Below are 22,211 nucleotides of genomic sequence, written 5' to 3' on the forward strand. Positions count from 1 at the left end.
TTTGGCAACACCAAACTAAATACACCAATATACATCCAGGAATATTGCGCACGGGGTTAGGGTTCCCACTCTAGTGGAAAATTCTCTAATATAAACAAGGGGGACCTACATCCTTGAGTGGAATCAATGAAGACGCAAGAAAAAATAAAGCGAGGTTTGTCGAAAACACGGGAAATACGGGTCAACCCAACAGACAGGTTTTTGTATGTGTAATCCACGGAAGAGATAATGCAGCATGACAATGCATAATGAAGCTAACTGCAGGTTAGGGTAATACGGTGGCCAGTTAAACAAAATAAACCAGAAAAAAACAATGAAGGCTGCAAAACAAAACTTTCGATAAAACGGACGCAGGTGGTTCGATAAAACGGCATTAGATGGAACCGCGTTCGATAAAACGGGCATATTTTCGATAAAACGGCGTTCGATAAACTGTCTGGGAACCCCTCTTTAGAAGAAATTTGTCATGGTGCTGAATGTCGTGATAGCCACGTTGAACCAGGGGCCCGGCCGACGGTGCGTGAGCTAGTCGTAATCAGGCATGCCCTTGTCTCTGAACTCTGCCTTACACCAAACTCTATTACCCGCGGCAGCTCCTCGCGAAAGATTCGCCTTCCTGGAACACGGCCGGACTCAAAACCTGCCTTCCTGAGTGGGAAAGGAGCGTGGAGTCTGGCCGTGCCTGGACTTAGTTGCTGTTAGTGTAGTTGCTGTGACAAGAAAACCTCGGAGAGGGGGGGGAAGAACTAGCGAAAATATATAATAAGCGGTTTTTACGGTTTAATAGTTATAATAGGGTAAATAGAGATAAATTGTACTGCGGAATTTTTATAAATACAAAATAAATAAATCAATCAGTAATACGAAAGAAATACAAAAGTAAAAGTATTACAAACAACCTGAGAAATAAAAATGTGTTTTCAACATCTACAACAAAGAATAAAATGAAGGCGGAAAATAACGGCGGAAACACAAATAAAAAGAACAAGAAACCGGCCTACTGTGTTACGCCATGCATTTGCATTTGCGCAAAAATGCATACTAAAATGACGGGATGGTTTACTGACAGTTTTTGTTACAGAACGCGATACCACACTTCAACAAGATGCAACAAATTTCAACAAAGAGCCAAAGTAAGGTTTTGTGGAATCATTTTGCCCGTAGATTTGCCCGGGACCGTTTGTTCCAGGGCTTTAAGTTCCGGGACCATTTGTTCCGGTACCATAAGTTCCGGGGCCATTTTTTCCGGTACCATTTTATCCTGCACCCCCTCACGGCCAGACGCGGCTGGGAACTGTCCGTGCACCGGAATGTCTGCGCATCAAAATGACCGCACCGAAACGTGCTGCACCAAAATGTAGTGCACCGAAATGTCCGGATCCCTGTGTAGGACATTTCGCTGCACTGACATATTGATGTACGGACGTATTAGTCCACGGCCGTATCGGTCCACGGATATTTTATTGTGCAAAGTTTTTGGCGTCCGAATTATCGAGGGCTTGTTTGTTTGAAACAATCGTTTTATTTTTTTTCCCGCATAACGAGAATTATGGCCAACAATCTAGAGAAGTGATTGCGTTTTCAGCTAAACGCTGTATTTGAATTTTAGCCAGTTATTATTAGGAATTTAGCGTTTGCATATTTTTGTTTTATACTTCGTTCATGGAACAGATGTTATGCAGGCAACTGATTGAATTCTTTTCTAGGTTTTTTTTTTATTTACAGGATGTTGTTCATTTATATTTGCTCTTTTTTACGGCAAGAATATCAGCTAAGTCATTTGGTCGGTGTCCACTACGATATAATGCATTTTTAATGATATTTGCTGAAAATAAAAGGCACTCTCCCTTTACAATGAAAGCAGCTTTATAAACATTCACTGCCCCCAAAAATACGAAAATCTTATTAAAAGTCTTCTAAAAAGTTTAACCTGCGTTGTCACTATAAACTGAATTTTCAGACACTCTTGTTCCTCGTTTTTTCTCCGGACAAGCCTGCGATAGTGTCGTAGAGGAAGAAATGACTTATTTCAAAGCACGTGCACGCGTTGTACGTCCCCGCGCACGCCCTGTATTACCCGTTTGTTGCTGTTGTGTCGGGGAGGTGGCTGGGAGGCAATTGTATAGTCTCGCTAATGGATGTTACTGCCCCTTCGTTCCTCTTGGGTGCAACAAAAGCCGACCCCCTCTCGTTTTCACTGGAGAGAGGGCGCAGTCGCAGTTACACAGCTGGGGCGATTGCTGACGCCTGTATTTGAGTGGAGGGATTGTGAACACGAGTGCAAATAAAGCTGTTGTTTTGAGATGGGAATTCTTCGACTGGCAAAGGACGTTCGGGTTGTTTCGTGACCCACCCACCGCAATGTCCGTGCACCGAAATGTCTGCACCGAAACGTCCTGCACCGACATGTCCTACACCGAATTGTCCGGATACCGGCTGGAGGGCCCCCTTCTTGCTTGTTTTTACAATCATTTTCATCACTTTAATTAGCGCGCATGACATATCCATGTTCGCCAGCTGAAGCAGCGGCTGTGTTGATTTACTCGCGTCATATCATCCACGTTCTTTTTTTTGTGCGGATGACGCGAACCCCCGAGGGAGACACTGGGAGTCGTTGCGGCTGCACCGATGATTCAGACGAGATTGAACTCTCGGGCTCATTATATCATGATTGCTTGTGCCATCACTAGTTTATTACAACTTTGTGTGCGTAGGGACACTGGGACACGTTGCGACTGCACTGACGATGTAGACGAGATTGAACTCTCCGGCTCATTATATCATGATTGCTTGGGCAATCACTCGCTTATTACAACTTTGTTTGGATATATTGTAAGGCGACAACTACTCTCCGGCAACCCGCCAGCAATCGGCTCAAGCGGGTTGGCCTCTCTGGTCAACGTCTTCGTCTACACTCTTATTTTTTCACCTCATGAGGTTTTTCCCCTCCAAAAGATGTCGACCCACGCCAATGCAATAACGACCGTCACTGGCCCGCGGGGCGCCCGGAATTCCTTCCTTAAAATTTGGGTTCGTCGACCTTTCCCCCGCGAGCCGACGCCCGCGCGTGAAGTTGGCGAGTCTAAACTGTTCGGTACAATAGCTTCTGAATTATTTCCCTCGGGCTCTTCGCCAGCCACCTACACTCCCCCTCCCTACCTCCTACTCATCTAAGGTGTTCCGGGCAAGAAACCCTACGGAGACTTTCGCAGGTACTACGAAAGCATACGCGCAGACAAAGGCAAAACAAGCTGAAAAATTCCATCTTTATAACTGCGTGACTGCAGGCAGTTGGTTCAATGAAGTCTTGAACGCCCAAGAATAGAAAGAACACACAAAAATTACCTAACTAAATTAAAAGCGTGCATCTAAAAATAACAAAGACTGAATTAGAAAACCCCGGAAAATAACATTGGAAACATGATTGAAATAGCGAAATTATAATTGCGAGTGTTTTTAAATGCAGAGCATTTCAGTAACTCACGATGTCACCCGCGTTGACGTCCGTAGTCCGCACCGACCCCTCCCTACTATATAAAAAAAGCGTCTTTTACACGGATGGACCAAAGATAAGCGAGGTTGTTGTATTATATTTAGGCTTACTGCAGTTAAAGTTGGTATTTCGAAAGAAATCTCGTGTTTTTATTTTGTTGCACTCTGTAGGTGTCCATGCCGCTCATTTATTTCTTTCAAAAGATATTTATGATTGTGAAGGGCTTAAGTCCTTGGAGTTCTGCGGGACAGCAGCATGCATTTTTCTTAACATGGCAAAAATGCATGCCTTGTTTCCATATTTTTTTTTATATAGTAGGGATGGGACTGTGCGGACTACGGACGTCAACGCGGGTGACATCGTGAGTTACTGAAATGCTCTGCATTCAAAATACTATCCGGCGCCCGGTTTCGATCCCTCGACCCTGCGGGCGGAACGCAATGTACATGGTGCTCTACCCACTGCGCCACAAAGCCGACACAGAATGGGACTGTACGAACGCCCCTCATATCGTTGACTCATTCAAATTACTGCTGACGGGCGCTCACTCATCAGCAGTTGCCAAAAGTGCAACAGCATTACCGTAACGCAAACTACTTAACGTCGTGCACCCCCGGAAATGCTCTGTATTTGATCGTGCCCCTCGCGAGGGGGATGTTTCACTGCGTCTTCTCTCGGTCGCGGGACCCGTGGCGCCATCTGGCGGAGGCGCAGCACAACTCGTAGCACTTTGAAAAGATGCGGCGCCAGCCAGCTGTGTGTGTGCGTGCCGCACTTGTACAAATGGCGAGAGTTTCACGCTTAAAGGCAAAGCTGTAGATTCCTCAATTTTTTTGAAACGATGTCTTATGCGAATATTTGTTTTGGATCGCTCGTCGATCCATTATCATTAGTTGAACTTTATTTCAAACGATTTTTCAGAGCTTACTTAATCCAATTACCCCGGCCGAGGCGCTATATTACTAAGCTGTTGTCGCGCGTTGCTCAAAGCTTCACTCAAAAAAAAAAACGGCAATAATTCGTTACAAGAAACCAGTGAAAAAAATACACGATGATACTGTCACTGATTTGTTCTATAAATTAGTTCCCTAGAAAAAAAGAAATAAAGAACAAAATTGACTGAAAGCTTCAAATAGTCGGCTCATATTCCACAAAAAATATACACTTTTGGAAAGTCCGCAAAACCATCTGCTGGGCCTAAAATAACGCAGAATTGCGAGAATGAACATCTCTCCTAAATATTTCACAATGGCGTGCGTTCTCCATCGAATTATACTCCAAGCCGCTCTAAAATCTGAATAAATCGAATTCAAAGAAACGAATCGTAAGCGCCCACTTTCTTTCTTTTAAACCAGAGAATGCTGTGTGTTTCAGCCGCCTTCCTCAATAAATGACTGATTGTTTTGGGTATCTTGGAACCGTGTTTGGATATAGTATATGAAAGGCAGCAACGGAAACAAGGCATGCATTTTTGCCATGTTAAGAAAAATGCATGCAGCTGTCCCACAGAACCCTAAAGAGCTAAGCCTTTCATAATCATAAATTTCTTTTGAAAGAAATAAATGAGTGGCATGGACACCTAGAGTGTACAACAAAATAAAAACACGAGATGTCTTTCGAAATACCAACTTTAACTGCAGTAAGCCTAAATATAATACAACAACCTCGCTTATCGTTGGTCCATCCGTGTAAAAGACGCTTTTCTACATGTGTAGGATTTAATTGAACGAAACGATTTGACAGAATCCTCTTTCTACGAAACGCTGTTTTCTAAGAAAGGCAATATTTGGTGGCGGTTTGTTTCAGCGCGGGAATTGACTGTTGGCTTACTTGTTTAAATCCACCGCTACGGTTTTAAGCACACGGTGAAAGGAATTCGCTTTGAATGTCAGCTATGCAAGAATAATTTGCGTTGAATTGAATAACTACATTGCTTTCCGCAGTCTCTGCGTATATACTGTTTAGTTTGCAACCTGCTACACTGAATGTCATTTATGGTAGGGTGGAGCCAATGATCTGATTCTGTTTTATTCGCAATCGCTGTCCTGTGTGTTGAGCCAATCATCGGTCACTACTTCATCGTACTAGGTTATGTGTATTTGATCGATGTTTTTGAGGGGTGAAGCCACTAAAGGGCACGGGGTTTCTGCGTGTCCTATCATTGTCGTCATTGTAGTGACGGTGCTAAAACACCGGAACACTCTTTTTTCGACGACTCGCGCTAGAAAGTGACATCACCTTGAGAAAAAACGCGTACTAAAATAACCCACCCGGACACTCGTTTTCCAACGCCTTGAACTAGAACGCTTCCTGGTTCAAAGAGAGAGAGAGAGAGAGAAAGACGTGCTTTATTTGAGGCCTGTGCGAGAGCACTCTTGCTGTCTGCATCAATGCTGGCCTGTGAGGGTGGTTGAGTCGTCAGGGAGGGCGGGTGGGATGGTAGGAGTGTCTGTGCTTTAAAGAAACGAGACTTTTTCAGCAAAGCTGTATACCTCTCGGCTCTACCCCGCAACGGATTCATCTCCGTGGGCAAAAACGCCTAGGCGCCAAGAATACCGTTATACACTGCATGCTTTGCCCCTCCCCAGGTTTAACGTGAGTGAAGATGGTATGGGATGTTTTCTTCTTTCGCAAACACTGTTCGCTATTATGTTAACACTTTGTGTGTTGGTTGCTTAACGTCTTATCCTCATATCTAGGGAATTTCTATTTTCCAAATTTCTACAAGCTACCCATTCGAGGAAACATCGTATTGTTTAAATTGTAAATATTTTGACACTGTAGGTTTATGCAGTGTAAGCCATGCCATGTATTTAATCCTTGGTCCCAGTCAAGCTACCTTTAAAGCAGTTTTGCCTAGGAACCCATTAGGTCTTTTAGAAAATGGGTAGGTAGCCGGGTTAACTGGTTTATTAAGAGGAAGGGTTGTAAGCTAGTAAACCCCAGCGACTCCATTTCGCTGAAAGAAGGGCCATAGACCCAATTAAAGAAATCACAAGTACACGACAATGTCCGCAGGGTTTACGAGGTTTAGTTGGTCCTTCTGGGTTCGTATTCTGGAATTCGCAGTAAAAGGCCTAAACTATCCGTTACAAGTTTGAAGGAATACATGTTGCGTTAAAGAATGCATTGAAGGCACGGACAACCCTATTTTGACGTCCAGCGTCAAGTTATATAACTAATAGTTTCTGTCAACTCTATAATATGGTTAGTTACTGCTATTGGTTGTGGTATAGTTCACGTTTTAGCCGGGAGTATATTCGGCAGTTTAAAATAACATGCTGCAAATATCTTGTGCTCTCCGCATTCGCGGGATGGTGAACTTTTACAGTCATTTTAACAGCAGAACTGGTTAGGCTGAGCTTTGTCCGTCAGTCTCACCAAAAAGCCTCGAAGCCTGAGAAATAATTGTGCTTCGGGAGGGCAGAAACCAGAAACAAGAAACGCCATGAAACAGGAAACCTAACACGGTGCCACCCCAAACACCTGAGAGTGGCAGGGTTGTAGCGGCGGCAGTAAACAACACGATACAATTGGAAAGAAAAAATCCTGGGCCATCTTCACACACGCGAAACCTGAGGTGGGGCGATGCATGCAGTGTATAAGTGGATTCTTGGCGCCTTGGCGTTTTTGCCAACGGAGATGAAACCCCTGGGGGTAGAGTTATACAGCTTTGCGGTAAAAGTCTCTCGTCTTTGAAGAACGAAGCGTTTTTGCGCAAGGCGTAAACGAGTGTCCCGAAGTTTTTTAGTAATCGTTACGAAGCGCTCCAGCGCGAGACGTAAACGAGTGTCCCGGTTTTTTTATTACGGGTTATGTTCGAGCGCGAGGCGTAAACGACTTTTCGGTGTTTTAGCACCATAACTATGTGAAACGACGATTACGACGACGAAGACGACGACAGGAGACGCCAACATCCCTAGCCCCTAAAAGGCTCTTTCCGCGGTCGCTATCGAACTTAGGATCCTCGCGTTATGGATACTGATTGAGCATCGCATTCCGGGCACACCGCATTTCCTTTGGGTTAGTAGCGCGGGCGTTGACTTTAGGCTCGTCCACCAGTTCTAGCGGGGGCAGCCCAATTTGGGAAAGATGTGGAAGCCTGCGGACGAAACGATCCGGGCCTGCCAGTCATAGATAGCTTTCAGCAGCAAGTTGGGAAATAAATGTGAGGTCTCTGACGAAGGGAGTTTCCGTCAGCTCTGCTTTTCTCTTGCAGTGCAAGCTGCGCTATTTCTTAAACAAGAAAAAACTGTGTAGGCATCGCGGAGTCGCAAAGGTGGAAGAGAGTTTCCACATATTGGGGCACCTCTACATTCAATTGGAACTGCAAGGATGGAAAATATTTGAATAGAATCGAAAGAACTGTGATACTCAGTGATTTCCAAAAAGTTTTGTAAGCGGGTCTCAAGGCAATAGCTTGTTATTATTCTTATTTTTAATATTATTATACTCTCGCATACCCTCAAAAATTTAAGGGCAGCTTCAAAAACGATCAGTGTAAGGGATAGCTTCTATAAACATTGATGTTGAAAAGAAAACTAAACCCATTTTGAGTTTCATATAGCCCAACCTTTCGTCTTTTCGTTTTGAATTTTTTGGTTCGATACAAGTTCGTTTTCTTTCGGTGTCTGAATAGTTTTACCTAATGATGGCCCTGGCTTTTGCCGCTTTCATTTCAAAAATTTTACATAGAGTAAAAATTAAAGCCGGAACTTGTTTTTCGAGAAAGAGTAGTGGAACGTGAAGAGGAACTCCTACAGGGCACCTTGTGCCCTCTTCAACGTTTGTATACGCTTTAAAATCTATACAATTGCCCAGTTAGGCATTCCATGAAATCGGGCCCTTGTGTCGCTGCACTGTTTGACGCTGTGCTGTTTTGTCGTTGTGCTATTCCGTCGCAACCGCGTTTGACGTCGTGCTGTTATTTCGCGTGCTGTTTTGTAACGTGCCCTTTTGACGCCGTGCTGTTATGTTGGTGCTCTTCCGCCGCATGCACTTTCGTCGTGTGCTGTTTTGACGGCACCCCTTCTGACACACCTCCTCCATGGTATGTTAGTCTCGATTTCTGTTGAGCTAAATCTGGTGTAATCCTGCGGCTAGGGCTGCGTAGCACGCATTCCGATTAGGTATTAGGCAGCGCTTCAGTGATGGTATTGCGATATGACTCCGCTGACGCCTTGTCTTTTGTTGGCTTGCTGGATCCGTCCCAGCTAGAGGTGCGTATTCGAAGCTGTGATAGCCTACGGCGCTCATGCCGGGTCTACTGTTCGATGCGCAACGGAATACTGCCTTGCTTATGGTAAGAGTGCTCGAAGTTACCAGCGCTTTCCGTTGATGTTCGGAATCTGGGGGCACAGAGCTGAGAAGTTTTCACTTCCGGTTTCTCCCTTGGGTTGAGCACAACGCTTTAAAAAAAAATAGACACTTCCGAGAGCATTGTCTGGCGACTCAGCTGCTGCGGGTCGCTCCACAGTACAGCATCGCGGTACCCTCGTTGGCGTCGACAAGAAGGGGAGCATCCGGCGTCCATCGGAAATTCCTTGAGGTAACGGTATGATCGCTGCTTTTTTCAACGCAGTCGTGCTGGTTTTACACCGGCATGCTCTGCGAGTGGAACCGTGCGCTTCAAATGCCCGTCCTGCCTGCACAGTTCCATCATCTGCACAGATGTGAAGGCCCGCTGCGGCCTCAGAATGGACCTGTCAAGTTGTGCTAAAGCTCGTCCGTTACTCCACTCCCAGCCCTGGTAACCAGAGGCTATAATACCCTCTGAAAGTTCTCAAGACGGTGACTTGGACTGCTCCAGGAAGTTTCAAAGAACTGAGCAGGACCACTTCGATATTCTAGATTCCTTTGACTTGGACGGTTTAAGGACCTTTGCGATGAACCTCGTACATAGCTTTCCTCGGTAGCTACTCATGTGTCTGTTTTTTTATCGTGAACAGCTAAATGGGGAGCCCTGTAGCCCTGTAAAGGTTAGCTATCACAACCATGGGCCACCGTGCCATCGTCATGAGTGCGTGGCCTCGGCACACAGGCCGAGTCACGCCCGAAAAAGAACACGCAGACTTCCGCGCTGCTTGGCCACGATCTACAGGTGCGCCCCGACTGGTGGGGCTTCTGCTGCCTTCGAATCTCCTCTGTGAAAAAATGTAGGCCTATCGCGGAAAACACAAGCGGAAATTCGAGTGAATTGCTTATTGTGTTGATGGCATTCATGCCCTTAGCGGTTGCATTCAGTTTTTTTTTTTTATAATATGCTCTCCGCAAAGAATGTATATATAATCTATAGTACCATTTGGCACAAATGTCTTAATAAGCAGGGCTGAATCATTTAGCAATATGTTTACTTAGAAAGATCAGTACATCAATAGAGTTCCCCCAGGAATAAAATAGGAGGGGAAAGAGGAGGAGCATACGTGCCATATTGATCGCGTGGATGTCATTTAGCAAAGGCAAACAATTCTCTAGTAATTCTGATTCTTACGAAAAAAGGGTAAATAGGCACAATATACACAACAACAACCGGAAATATTGTGAAACTACAATATGAATACGATAGTGTCATGAAGTGCCCCTATCGCGGGAAAAATAAGAGGAAATAGTAGAGAAAAGACCCAGCAAGCCCGCGGTGGGTTGAGAGAAGAGAATGAGAAAGCGAATATCCGAATGGGTCTCGAGACAATGGATGCGATGAAGAAGAGGAACGATGCTCGTGGTTGGAGAAAGATTGAGATGGGATCGAGGGCGACCAGCGGATCGTCTACTCCGAGGTAGCCAGGCGTACCAGAGGCCGTCTACAGGACTGTGGGTACGCCGATCTGGTGAAGCCCCTGCGCTCCGGCGGCAGATCCCCGGACTGCGGTAGCGCTACCCCAAGCACTGCTCTTGTTTCCGCCGACCAGCTTCTTCGTCCCGTCGTCATGGTGCCGTGCCTGTGCTCGGATTCTGGGGCCACGCCGCGTGAAGGAAAACAACCGGCAGCGGTAGTCGCCTTCGACTTACCGCCGCTCCCACCGCCACCAAAACCCGTGAGGCCCCTTGTGAAATTTTCCGCGACTTGGACACGGACTCTTCTGGCTGCGAGAGTGTGCGTGCTACGCCTGACTTGGCGACTTCATTGTTCATTTTACGCGGCTTGGACTCGGCCTCTTCTGGCTGCGAGAGTGTGTTTGCGTGCTATGCCTGACTTGGCGACTTCATTATTCATTTTTTCTCCTTCAATTTCTAGCTTAATTTTTATGAATACTTCCGTTTCCCAATATGCACCTCTGCCTTGTGACGCGTGAGCCGCTCTCACTACGGCCCTGGACCTGCCATAACATCAGAATATCAACATTGCAGAGCTCCTCTAGTAAATAAAAAAAACCGGGACACTCGTTTACCTCTCGCGCTGGAGCGCTTCGTAACGATTACTAAAAACAATTCGGGACACTCGTTTATGCCTTGCGCAAGAACGCTTCGTTCTTCAAAGAAGAGAGACTTTTACCGCAAAGCTGTATAACTCTACCCCCAGGGGTTTCATCTCTGTTGGCAAAAACGCCAAGTCGCCAAGAATCCACTAATGCACTGCATGCATCGCCCCACCTCAGGTTTCCCGTGTGTGAAGATGGCCCAGGATTTTTTCTTTCCAATTGTTATTGTGTTGTTTACTGCCGCCGCTACAACCCTGCCACTCTCAGGAGGTTGGGGTGGCACAGTGTTAGGTTTCCTGTTTCATGGCGTTTCTTGTTTCTGGTTTGTGCCCTCCCGAAGCACAAATATTTCTCAGACTTCGAGCATTTTTGGTGAGACCGACGGACAAAGCTAAGCCTAACCAGTTCTGCTGTTAAAATTACTGTGAAAATTCACCATCCCGCGCATGCGGTGAGCACAAGATATTTGCAGCATGTTATTTTAAACTGCCCAATATACTCCCGGCTAAAACGTGAACTATACCACAACCAATAGCAGTAACTAACCATATTATAGAGTTGACAGAAACTATTAGTTATATAACTTGACGCTGGACGTCAAAATAGGGTTGTCCGTGCCTTCAATGCATTCTTTAACGCAACATGTATTCCTTCAAACTAGTAAAGGATAGTTTACGCCTTTTACCGCGAATTCCAGAATACGTACCCAGAAGGACCAACTAAACCTCGTGAACCCTGTGGACGTTGTCGTAACTTCTGAATTCTTTGTGTCTAGGGCCCTTCGTTCAGCGAAATGGAGTAGCTGGGGTTTACTAGCTTACAACCCGTCCTCTTATTAAACCAGTTAACCCGTCTACCTACCCATTTTCTAAAAGACCTAAATGGGTTCCTAAGCAAAAAAGCTTTAAACGTAGCTTGACTGGGACCAAGGATTAAAAACATGGCACGGCTTACACTGCATAAACCTACAGTGTAGAAATATTTACAATATAAACAATACGATGTTCCCTCGAATGGGCACATTGTAGAAATTTGGAAAATAGAAATTCCCTAGATATGAGGATAAGACGTTATAGCAACCAACACACAAAGTATGAACATAATAGCGAACAGTGTTTGCGAAAGAACAAAACATCCCATACCATCTTCACTCACGTGAAACCTGGGGAGGGGTAAAGCATGCAGTGTATAACGGTATTCTTGGCGCCTAGGCGTTTTTGCCCACGGAGATGAATCAGTTGGGGGGTAGAGCCGAGAGGTATACAGCTTTGCTGAAAAAGTCTCGTTTCTTTGAAGCACAGACACTCCTACTATCCCACCCGCCCTCCCTGACGACTCAACCACCCTCACAGGCCAGCATTGATGCAGACTGCAAGAGTTCTCTCGCACAGGCCTCAAATAAAGGACGTCTTTCTCTCTCTCTCTCTCTCTCTTTGAAGCAGGAAGCGTTGTAGTGCAAGGAGTTGGAAAACGAAAGTCCGGTTGGGTTATTTTAGTAGGCGTTTTTTCTCAAGGTGATGTAACTTTCGAGCGCGAGTATTCGGAAAACGAGTGTTTCGGTGTTTTAGCACCGTCACTACAATGACGACAATGATACGACACGCAGAAAGCCCGAGCCCTTTAGTGGCTTCACCCCTCAAAAACATCGATCAAATACACATAACCTAGTACGATGAAGTAGTGACCGATGATTGGCTCAACACACATGACAGCGATTGCGAATAAAATAGAATCAGATCATTGGCTCCCACCTACCATAAATGACATTCAGTATAGCAGGTTGCAAACTAAACAGTATATACGCACAGACTACGGAAAGCAATGTATTATTCAATTCAACGCAAATTATTCTTGCAGAGCTGATATTCAAGGCGAATCCCTTTCACCATGTGCATAAAAATGTAGCGGTGGCTTTAAACAAGTAAGCCAACATTCAATTAACGCGCTGAAACAAACCGTCACCTAATGTTGTCTTTCTTAGAAAACAGCGTTTCGTAGAAGGAGGATTCTCTGAAGACGTTTCGTTGAATTAAATCCTACACATGTAGAAAAGCGTCTTTTACACGGATGGACCAACGATAAGCGAGGTTGTTGTATTATATTTAGGCTTACTGCAGTTAAAGTTGGTATTTCGAAAGAAATCTCGTGTTTTTAGTTGGTTGTACACAGTAGGTGTCCATGCCGCTCATTTATTTCTTTCAAACCAAATTTATGATTAGAAGGGCTTAGCTCTTTGGGGTTCTGTGGGACAGCTGCATGCATTTTTCTTAACATGGCGAAAATGCATGCCTTGTTTCCGTTGCTGCCTTTCTAATACTATATCCAAACACGGTTCCAGGACACCCAAAACAATCAGTCATTTATTGAGGAAGGTGGCTGAAACACCAAGCTTTCTCTGGTTTAAAAGAAAGGAAGTGGGCGCTTACGATTCGTTTCTTTGAATTCGATTTATTCAGATGTTAGAGCGGCTTGGAGTATAATTCGATGGAGAAAGCACGCCATTGGGAAATATTCAGGAGAGGTGTTCATTCTCGCAATTCTGCGTTATTTTATGAACAACAGTCGGTTTTGCGGCTTTTCTAAAAATGTATATTTTTTGTGGAATATGAGCCGACATATTTGAAGCTTTCAGTCAATTTTGGTCATTATTTTTTTTTCTAGGGACCTAATTTATAGAACACATCAGTGACAGTATCATCGTGTATTTTTTTTCACTGGTTTCTTGTAACGGATTGCCGTATTTTTTCTTGAGTGAAGCTTTGAGCAACGCGCGACAACAGCTTAGTAATATAGCGCCTCGGCCGGGATAATTGAATTAGGTGGGCTCTGAAAAATCGTTTGCAATAAAGTTCAACCAATAATAATGGATCGGCGAGCGATCCCCAATAAATAATCGCATAAGACATCGTTTCAAAAATTGAGGAATCTACAGCTTTGCCTTTAAGCGTGAAACACTCCCCATTTGTACAAGTGCGGCACGCACACACACAGCTGGCTGGCGCCGCATCTTTTCAAAGTGCTACGAGTTGTGCCTCGCCTCCGCCAGATGGCTCCACGGGTCCCGCGACCGTGAGAAGACGCAGTGAAACATCCCCCTCGCGAGGGGGACAATCAAATGCAGAGCATTTCGGGGGGTGCACGAAGTTATGTAGTTTGCGTTACGTTAATGTTTTTGCACTTGTGACAACTGCTGACGAGAGAGCGCTCGTCAGCAGTAATTTGAATGAGTCAACGATATAAGGCGCGTTCGTAGCGTCCCATTTTGTGTCGGCTTTGTGGCGCAGAGGTTAGAGCACCGTGAACATTGCGTTCCGCCCGCAGGGCCGAGGGATCGAAACCGGGCGCCGGATAGTATTTTTTTTAAATAGTAGGGAGGGGACGGTGTGGACTACGGACGTCAACGCGGGTTACATCGTGAGTTACTGAAATGCTCTGCATTCAAAACGTGAAGCGGGAGGACCAGACAATTACTCCCCATGATTACCAGGTCTACGCTGAGCGGCAGAGAAATGAGGCTCGGTTTGTGGCATTCGATTTACACACAATATATTGGCATTCGATTTCCACACAATATCACACTACACCAAAAATAAACACGCACAATCTCACTCTATCAAAAATCTACTCAAGTAGTAACTAGAGCACATTAACTGTCTATGCCAAATTGAAACAAGTCCCACACTGTAGCACGTCTAAGCCGCTGCTCTTCCGATGAAGTGTCGCCGTGGTTAGGCTTCCCCGTGGCCGAAAGTCGCAGAACGTTCCGATGGCCCGTGCTGGTCGTCAGTGGTGCGGATGACCGTGGTGCGATGCCACGGCTTCGCTGAGCAGCGCGGCTCAGCAGGCGGCCGGCAGTGCGAAGCTGCTGGTAATCGGAGGTCCCGAGCTGCCTGCTGCCAGAGGGTGCGATGCCGCTGGTGCGTTGATGGGCACGGCTCGAAGGGTCGCCGGTGGTGCGACGCCGCCGGTCAGTAGGAGGCCAGCAGAGCGAAGCCACTGGTAATCGGTGGTTCCGGGCAGCCCGCTGCCAAACGGTGCGATGCCGCTGGTGCGTTATTGGGCACGGCCCGAACTTGCAAACGTTCCTCCAAGACCTCGTTGCACCCTGCCCACTCCAACTTCGTCGTCCTCCTCTTCGCCTCGCATTTTATCGTGTCAGGCTTCCATTTGCTGGACAGATAACCTCCTCCTGCTCCTAATCACTCCGTGTATGTTCTTCATTGGCCCCTGCGAACTCTGCGAACTCTGCGAACTTCCCACCTACCCTATCATTTTTTGCGCAGCTCCGCTCATGCACTCGAACCATCCTAACACCCAAACTCTTTTTCCTCCTCTGCTTTGCACACTCACGAAAACATGGGCACTTTTTCTCGCCCTCTTGCCTCTCAGCCCCCTGACCGGGTGCTTGCAACTGCCTTTTACCTGGGACCAGCCCCGTTCCAGTGTCTAACCTGAATTTCTCCAGTGGGGACTCTTCTCTGACCACAAGGAGCTGCGTCTCAGGGAGCGGACCTAGCTGCTCTGAAATCTGCTGATTTGGCTGCGCACTGGTGACCCCGTTTACCATCTTAGACGCTGAGCTGTCCGGTGAGCCGTCTAAAGAATTTGCACTGTCGTTTTGTGCGACAAGTGTAGTCTCAATCGTCGTAAGCAATTCTACCCGACCAGCAAAAGAGCTTTCTGTCCGGATACTATCACTGCCAGTGCACGGAGCGGCCTGTATCTCGGTCTTCATTATTGCTCTTTCAGAGACCGTCAAATCGATTGAGTCATCAAAAGTACTAGGCGGCCGCAAGCTGTCCTCGCCTGGCATGTTACAACTGCGATCTCCAAGCGCCTGGACTTCGGTTCTACCATACCAAACCCGTTCACCTCGTTGCGCTTTGAAGGCGCTTTTCTCCTCAGCGGTCGTTTGCGAGAGCCCTTTTGCTTTTATTTTTTCATTGCTATCACCGCGCTGTGCAAACCGCGTTCCCTCAACAGCATCTGCTTCTTCGCGGTCACCTATCTGCGTTCTCTCTTTCTCTCGTGCCTGATAGAGGTCGGTCACCCTCGTACCTTCATACTCACGTGCGGCGCGTTCGCCGTCCTTTCTGCGTTCTATTTCCTCGCGGCGCCGCTTTATCTCTGCTAGCCATATCTTAAGTTCCAAAATCTCTATTACCCGCACGGCTTTCCTCTCATCTTCTTAAGCTCTCTCTCGTAACCTTGTACTCTCCCGTTCGTACAAGCTGAGCACCTCCTCCTTGGTAAAACCTAACGCACTAGCCAAGGTTAACATCTTCTCGAGATTCATCTCTCCGCCAGGTGAAACGCGTAGTTGGGCCAAGGATAGATCCTGGCAGGCTCGCCAAATGTTGTCACGCATCTCACGCGGCAGAGATGAGGTTCGGTTTGAGGCATTCGATTTCCACACAATATCCACACAACACAATTCCACACAACACTAAAACCTCAAACGAACGCGATCATGACAAACTCACAAGCATATCACACTACACCAAAAAGAAACAAGCACAATCTGACACTATCAAAAATCTACTCAAATAGTAACTACAGCACATTAACTGTCTATGCCAAATTGAAACAAGTCCTACCCTGTAGAACGTCGAAGCCGCTGCTCTTCCGATGACGTGTCCCCGTGGGTAGGCTTCCCCGTTGTAGAAAGTCGCAGAACGTTGCGATGGCCCATGCTGGTCGTCAGTGGTACGGATGACAGTGGTGCGATGCCACGGCTTCGCTAAACAGCGCGGCTCAGCAGACGGCCAGCAGTGCGAAGCGGCTGGTAATCGGTGATCCCGAGCTGCCCGCTGCCAAACGGTGCGATGCCGCTGGTGCATTGTGGGACACGGCCCGAACTTGCCACCGTTCCTCCAAGACCTCGTTCCACTCTGTCCACTCCAACTTCGTCGTGCTCCTCTTCGCCTCGCATTTTATCGTGTCAGGCTCCCATTTGCTGGTCAGATAAACTCCTGCTCCTCCTAATCAATCCGTGTATGTTTTATGTGCGAATGCACTTCTTAAGCGACCCTGAATCACGCGTCCACCGCCGTCCGTCCATCCGCACCACATACCCACTTAGGGCGATTGGCCAAGAACAGTTCCTAATTTCTTTAGCACATACCCACTTAGGGCGATTGGCCAAGAAGAATTCTTTCGAATCACCCGTGCATTCCCACTTACTTGGCACACACCCACGTGGGGGATTGGCCAGGAATCGGGCGTGAGAAGGGCTAATGCACCCGCTTAAAGGAGTACTGACACGAAATTTCAAAGCTGAGATCCCCTCTAGCAATCAAGTACAACGACAACACAAATAGGTGTCTGTGCATGGCACATACCCACGTGGGTGATTGGCCAGGAATCGGGCGTGAGAAGGGCTAATGCACCCGCTTAAAAGAGTACTGACACGAACTTTCAAAGCTGAGATCCGCTCTAGCAATCAAGTACAAGGACAACACAAATAGGTGTCTGTGAATAAATGCATCTTTCTCTTTCTTTGTAGTTGTGTGTGTGTGTGTGATCTCTCTTTCGCGAACATTACCGACTTGCGCAAATTCAACTCGTGCATTCGCACTTACACACTCTCCCCCTCGGGGAAGTGCGAGAGAATTTTTTTCATTGGCCCCTTCCAAATCCTTCTCGCATCTCATACTCTGATTCTTCTTTCTCTTTGTCTTTTCTTCCATAATCTAAGTCTCGGGCCCATCCCCCTTCCGGTATGGGTACTTTTTACCACATGACAAACGCAAGTACTGTTCATAGAACGAAGCTGTGTACGAGCCGAGTTTATAGTGAGAACCGTGGACCTTCGGCAGTTTTGTTCAAAAAGTAAGACTGAGCTAACCTGATATTTTTTGCTAGACAGATGTGTAGTTGGGAGAGCTCCTACAGTAAAAACAGAGAAGCGGAAGGACGGCAAACTCGATGTTCTCTAGATTTCGTAGATGCCCTTATAGCAAACTGCAGTGAAATTTCCGCTGCTCATTGGCACTATTTTCCAGAGCATTGGATTAAAAAATGCTACGTGCAAAATGTTGAGGCCCAATATTCTATCGCTCCATATCGAACGAAAATCCCAAATGCCTTTTCAAGTCAACACTGGAAAAAAGCTGGCCGTTACGGCCAGCCGGAAGTGACGTTTCAGTCAGGAATCTAGTGAACACAGCTGGTGGAGTCTGCCGCCGCTTCTAGCCAGATATGGCGCGTATTCATTGTTTTCGGGTGGCCCGTTACTTCAAAAAAATAGACGTGAGAAAAAAGGGGATGGGAAGTTCGTCTAACAAATATTCGTTCGCAGTGAGCGTCTGGGATGCGCCTATAGTCTTCTCATATCTACGAAATATGTACAAAAAAGCAGTTTTGAGCGCTACACTCGAGCCGGCACAGGCAATATGACTGTGCTGATAAAACAATCTTGCTTTTATGAGGGCAGAAAACAAAAAGGTACAGTTGGAGGTAAACCGGAAACATTCAGGCTACCCTGCTGTAATTATTTTCCAGTACAGGTTATTATCGTTCAGTTCAAGAACTTTATTCTTTTTTTACAGGGCAGTTGTGTTCGCGTCAACAAGGTGCCCGTGATAAATCTTTAGATGATGCTGACAGCGGGGAAGAAGAACCACCACAGTGCCTCCGGTGGCGTCTTGAAACATTGATCTTCAAACACTAAAACACTGAGCCCATGCGTGGCCACCGGCGTCGGTCCCGTCAGCACCCTCCAACGCACTGGAGGACGGTGAGGCAAGGACGGAAACGGCACCAGTCCCGACATAGACTATTTACACCACAAACACTGAGGGCTAAGCAACCGGTTTGGTGACTGGTTGCGCTGCCCAAGGCAACCAAGGGAGAGGGGTTGGATAAGGTCAGACTTGCTGAAGTGGGTCCCTGTGGAAACGAGACGCCGCTCCGCCCACGGCGGTTTGCATCGCATACCTCCCCAGGAGAAGAGAGGCGAACCTCGTCTGCTCCTCTGCGAAGGTGATGTTTTCTGTGAGGTTAAGATTGAATATTTTGTTTTCTACTTGAAACTTCTCGCATTTTCTGGAGTAGGCCGCCTGGGGGCCCCTGCTGTTTGCACATGCGAAGTTGTCAGAATCACAGTTGTGGGCGGTGTGGTCCTGCGCGGCGCATTTTACACAGGTTGTTTTGCCGTGGCAAGAGGTTGTACTGTGCCCGAACGGATGGCACTTCAATCAGCGGCGCTGGTTCGGAATTTTAGGGAGAATGGAGCATCGAATCAAGCCTGCGTTGATATGTTCGGGAAGCGAGGATTCAAGAAGATCGGCATCTGTGTCGGTAAGGAGATCTGGCTCAGAGATCACACCCGACGAGCCATTCAGGCTGCGGTGGGGTGTGACCCTGATGTCCAGATCGAAAATTTTTATCTGACCAAGAAATGTGGTTGCCTGCTGCTGGTTTTTTACCTGAACAAGGACTTCACCTGTGTGTAGTCTTTTGGCCTTGTAAGTTTTCCAAATTATTCCGTCAATGTATTTTGAAATCAAAAATACTGGCTGTGAAGCAAGAGGGTGGGCCGCGTCAACATATTTCATAAGAAGGAAACGAGAGTAGTTGTTTGTCTTTGGGAAGGTCATGCTTGGAAGTGGAGGAATAAAGACTTCGGTGCGGCCCCTTTTTAGGGACCGACCACGGTTATTAGGGGCGTTTGATTTTTCCATACAGCATAAAAAAAGCAGGAGACGGTGGAACTTTCTTCGCTTATTTTACCCTGGTATAGAGAGAGGTCTTTGAGCTTCGTGCCTGGTAAAAAGGCAGGAAGCCCATCCGCCGGAGGTTGACCTGGGCTGTGACGGCCCCGTTTGAGGTGGCTTTCGGAGCCCACGTCAAGCCGAGGTGGCCACCTTAAACACATAACACGGTATGTTACAGCTTATGTTGGGGGCTCGGGGTTCGCGCGGTCACCAATACCATCACCAAGTTTACTCAAGGCGAACTGTGCGGGGTGTCGTAATAACTAACCTGCAGATACATGACGGGTGAGGGTTTTTTCGTAGTGGCAGTGCCGTGACCAGAACGATCGATGAAGCAGGTGCGCATTTGAGGGGGTTGGTGAGCTGATGTTGCACTATATGGCCGGATGGCCAAAACGGTAAATATGAGATCTGGCGGCAAAGCATCCGAATGCCGAATAAACAGGCTGAGGTGAGCGGAAAAGATTCTCAATGGTGTACGCTAGCAGACGCCAGGAAGCAGACGACAGATGGGCCACGACGGCAAAAAGCAGCACCTGTAGATACATGATAAGTGAGCGGTGTAACGTAGTGCGAGTGCCGTGGCCCGAAGTGCGATGCAGCAGGCGCGCTTTGAATGGTTGGGTGAGATAATGTTGCACCATGTTTTCGGATGACCAACACGGTAAAGTTTAGATCTGGCGGCAAAGCATGCGAAGCCCGAAAAAACAGGCTGTGGTGCGCGGAAAAGCTGCAGAAGGGTGTACCTGATCACACGCCAGGATCTTCTATGGGTGTAGTCCGTAGGTCATCCGATGAGGCAGATGAGAGCAGGCCCACGATGGCAAAAAGCAGCGCCTGCTTTTTGGCGAGCATTGATTGCTAAACATTGAATGCTCATGGCAGTGCCGTGGCCCGCTCTTGATGCTTGCATTAGGAGAGGTCCGGTTGTAACGATCAAAATGTAACAATAAAACAAATATTTGTCTTTTTCATCCAATGTATGCTCCTTAAGGACAAAAAGTAATGTTTTTAGATGCGAAGCATCTCATGGTCGGGGCTATGTCCCTCCCTTGTTGCTGCGCCATCCACACCCCCACAGCGCATGATCGGAGTGCTGAAAGCCCGGTGGTGTCTTGCCCTCTAATGGCTCCTGGAGCGAAAGTGTTGCCGGTGTCTTCGTGGAACGGCACGAGATGAGCACGTTTCCCTTTTAGGTCTCCTGGAGCGATAGTGTTACCGGTGTGTTCCTAGGCCAGCACGAGACGAGACCCCTTCACGCGCCTCCGACGTTTCATCGTCGTCGGCAGCGGCGTGCGTGGCGAGTCTCGGCGGGCCGAGATTACAAGCAGCCCACAACCATCCGGGGAACGTGCATCGAACTCACATTCAGGTACTTTTGGGGTTCACCCACTACAACAGCCCTTGATTTAACACTTCAAACACCATACGGCAGGTCATAATCGAATCGGAACGCCAACCACAGATCAACGTCACCTACGTTAAACATGATGATGATAAAGCCTAAATAAAGACAAACTCATACCACAAACTACAACGTCTCTTTCTCTTTATTTCCTCCCTTCTCTAACACCCTCCTCCCCCTCCAATTAAATTACACCATCTTCCCGCAGGGGAACACTCAGTAGTATGCGAAACAGCCTAGGGGTCAACGCAATTTCCCATTTCGTAGTTCTGGTAAGTGAAAAGTGTGGTAGTTACCATGGAAACCAAACGGCAAATATAATAGTAGCTACGTACCTCAACCTAAAGGAAAGGACGAACTAAAAACTAATGTGGACTTCAATCTACCCCAAGGCTGCTTCGCATACTCCTCAGGGTTCCCCTACGGCAAGATGGTGTAACTTTTTATATATTTTTTATTCTTGTAAAAAACTTCATATAGTGAACAGTTTTCACTTTGGTTCAAATATCGGCGAAACCGGGCTTTGTAATATCGAAAATTTGTCAACCTAAAATATTTGTATGACTTCAGGGCTCGGGTAGTAGAAAGAAGATGCAGAATGACGAGAAAAAAATTCCCTCGCACTTCCCCGTGTGGGAGAGTGTGTAAGTGCGAATGCACGGTTGTTGATTGCGCGATTACGGTGGATATCGTGATCTTAATGAGTAGTCGAGAGATTACACACGCGCACACAACTACAAAGAAAGATATTTCACTCGTTATTGCTGGTACCGTTGCCCGGTCCGCCATCATCGTTATCGAGATGCAGGACCAGCGACCGCTCTCGACGACGGCGCGCGCTCGACTAATACACTCCCGCGCCACGCGGCCGCTACACGAGCGCCCTCACGCGTCCGAATGCGGAGCGCCCGCTACGCGAGCGAGAGCTCTCCCGCCTGAAGTGGAGAGGAGGCGCCCAACACCCGCAGTCACTGAGCGGAGAGAGGAGGAGGAGAGTAGCGCGCGCTAATCTCCCCCCGTTGCTAGGGAAGACGAGGAGCGCGCGCACCCGCAGCTGTTGCTATGCGGATGACGGCGGCGGACGATTCAGGCTCGCTTAAGAAGTGCATTCACACTTAAAATTGTCAGGTTGATCGCTTTCATGCCCTTAGAGGGCGCGAAGTAATATTCTTCATAAT

General features: G+C 47.2%; 1 pseudogene; it reads right to left on the minus strand.

Annotated features, from left to right (window-relative positions):
- LOC144148207 (uncharacterized) overlaps positions 1–20,483 on the minus strand; it is a 100,353-nt pseudogene extending 79,870 nt beyond the window's left edge.
- Between the last annotated feature and the right edge of the window lie 1,728 nt (positions 20,484–22,211).

Source organism: Haemaphysalis longicornis, unplaced genomic scaffold (genome assembly GCF_048455015.1).
Source record: "Haemaphysalis longicornis isolate Haplotype H1 unplaced genomic scaffold, Haemaphysalis longicornis Haplotype H1 scaffold_8, whole genome shotgun sequence".
Taxonomy (NCBI): Eukaryota; Metazoa; Arthropoda; class Arachnida; order Ixodida; family Ixodidae; genus Haemaphysalis; species Haemaphysalis longicornis.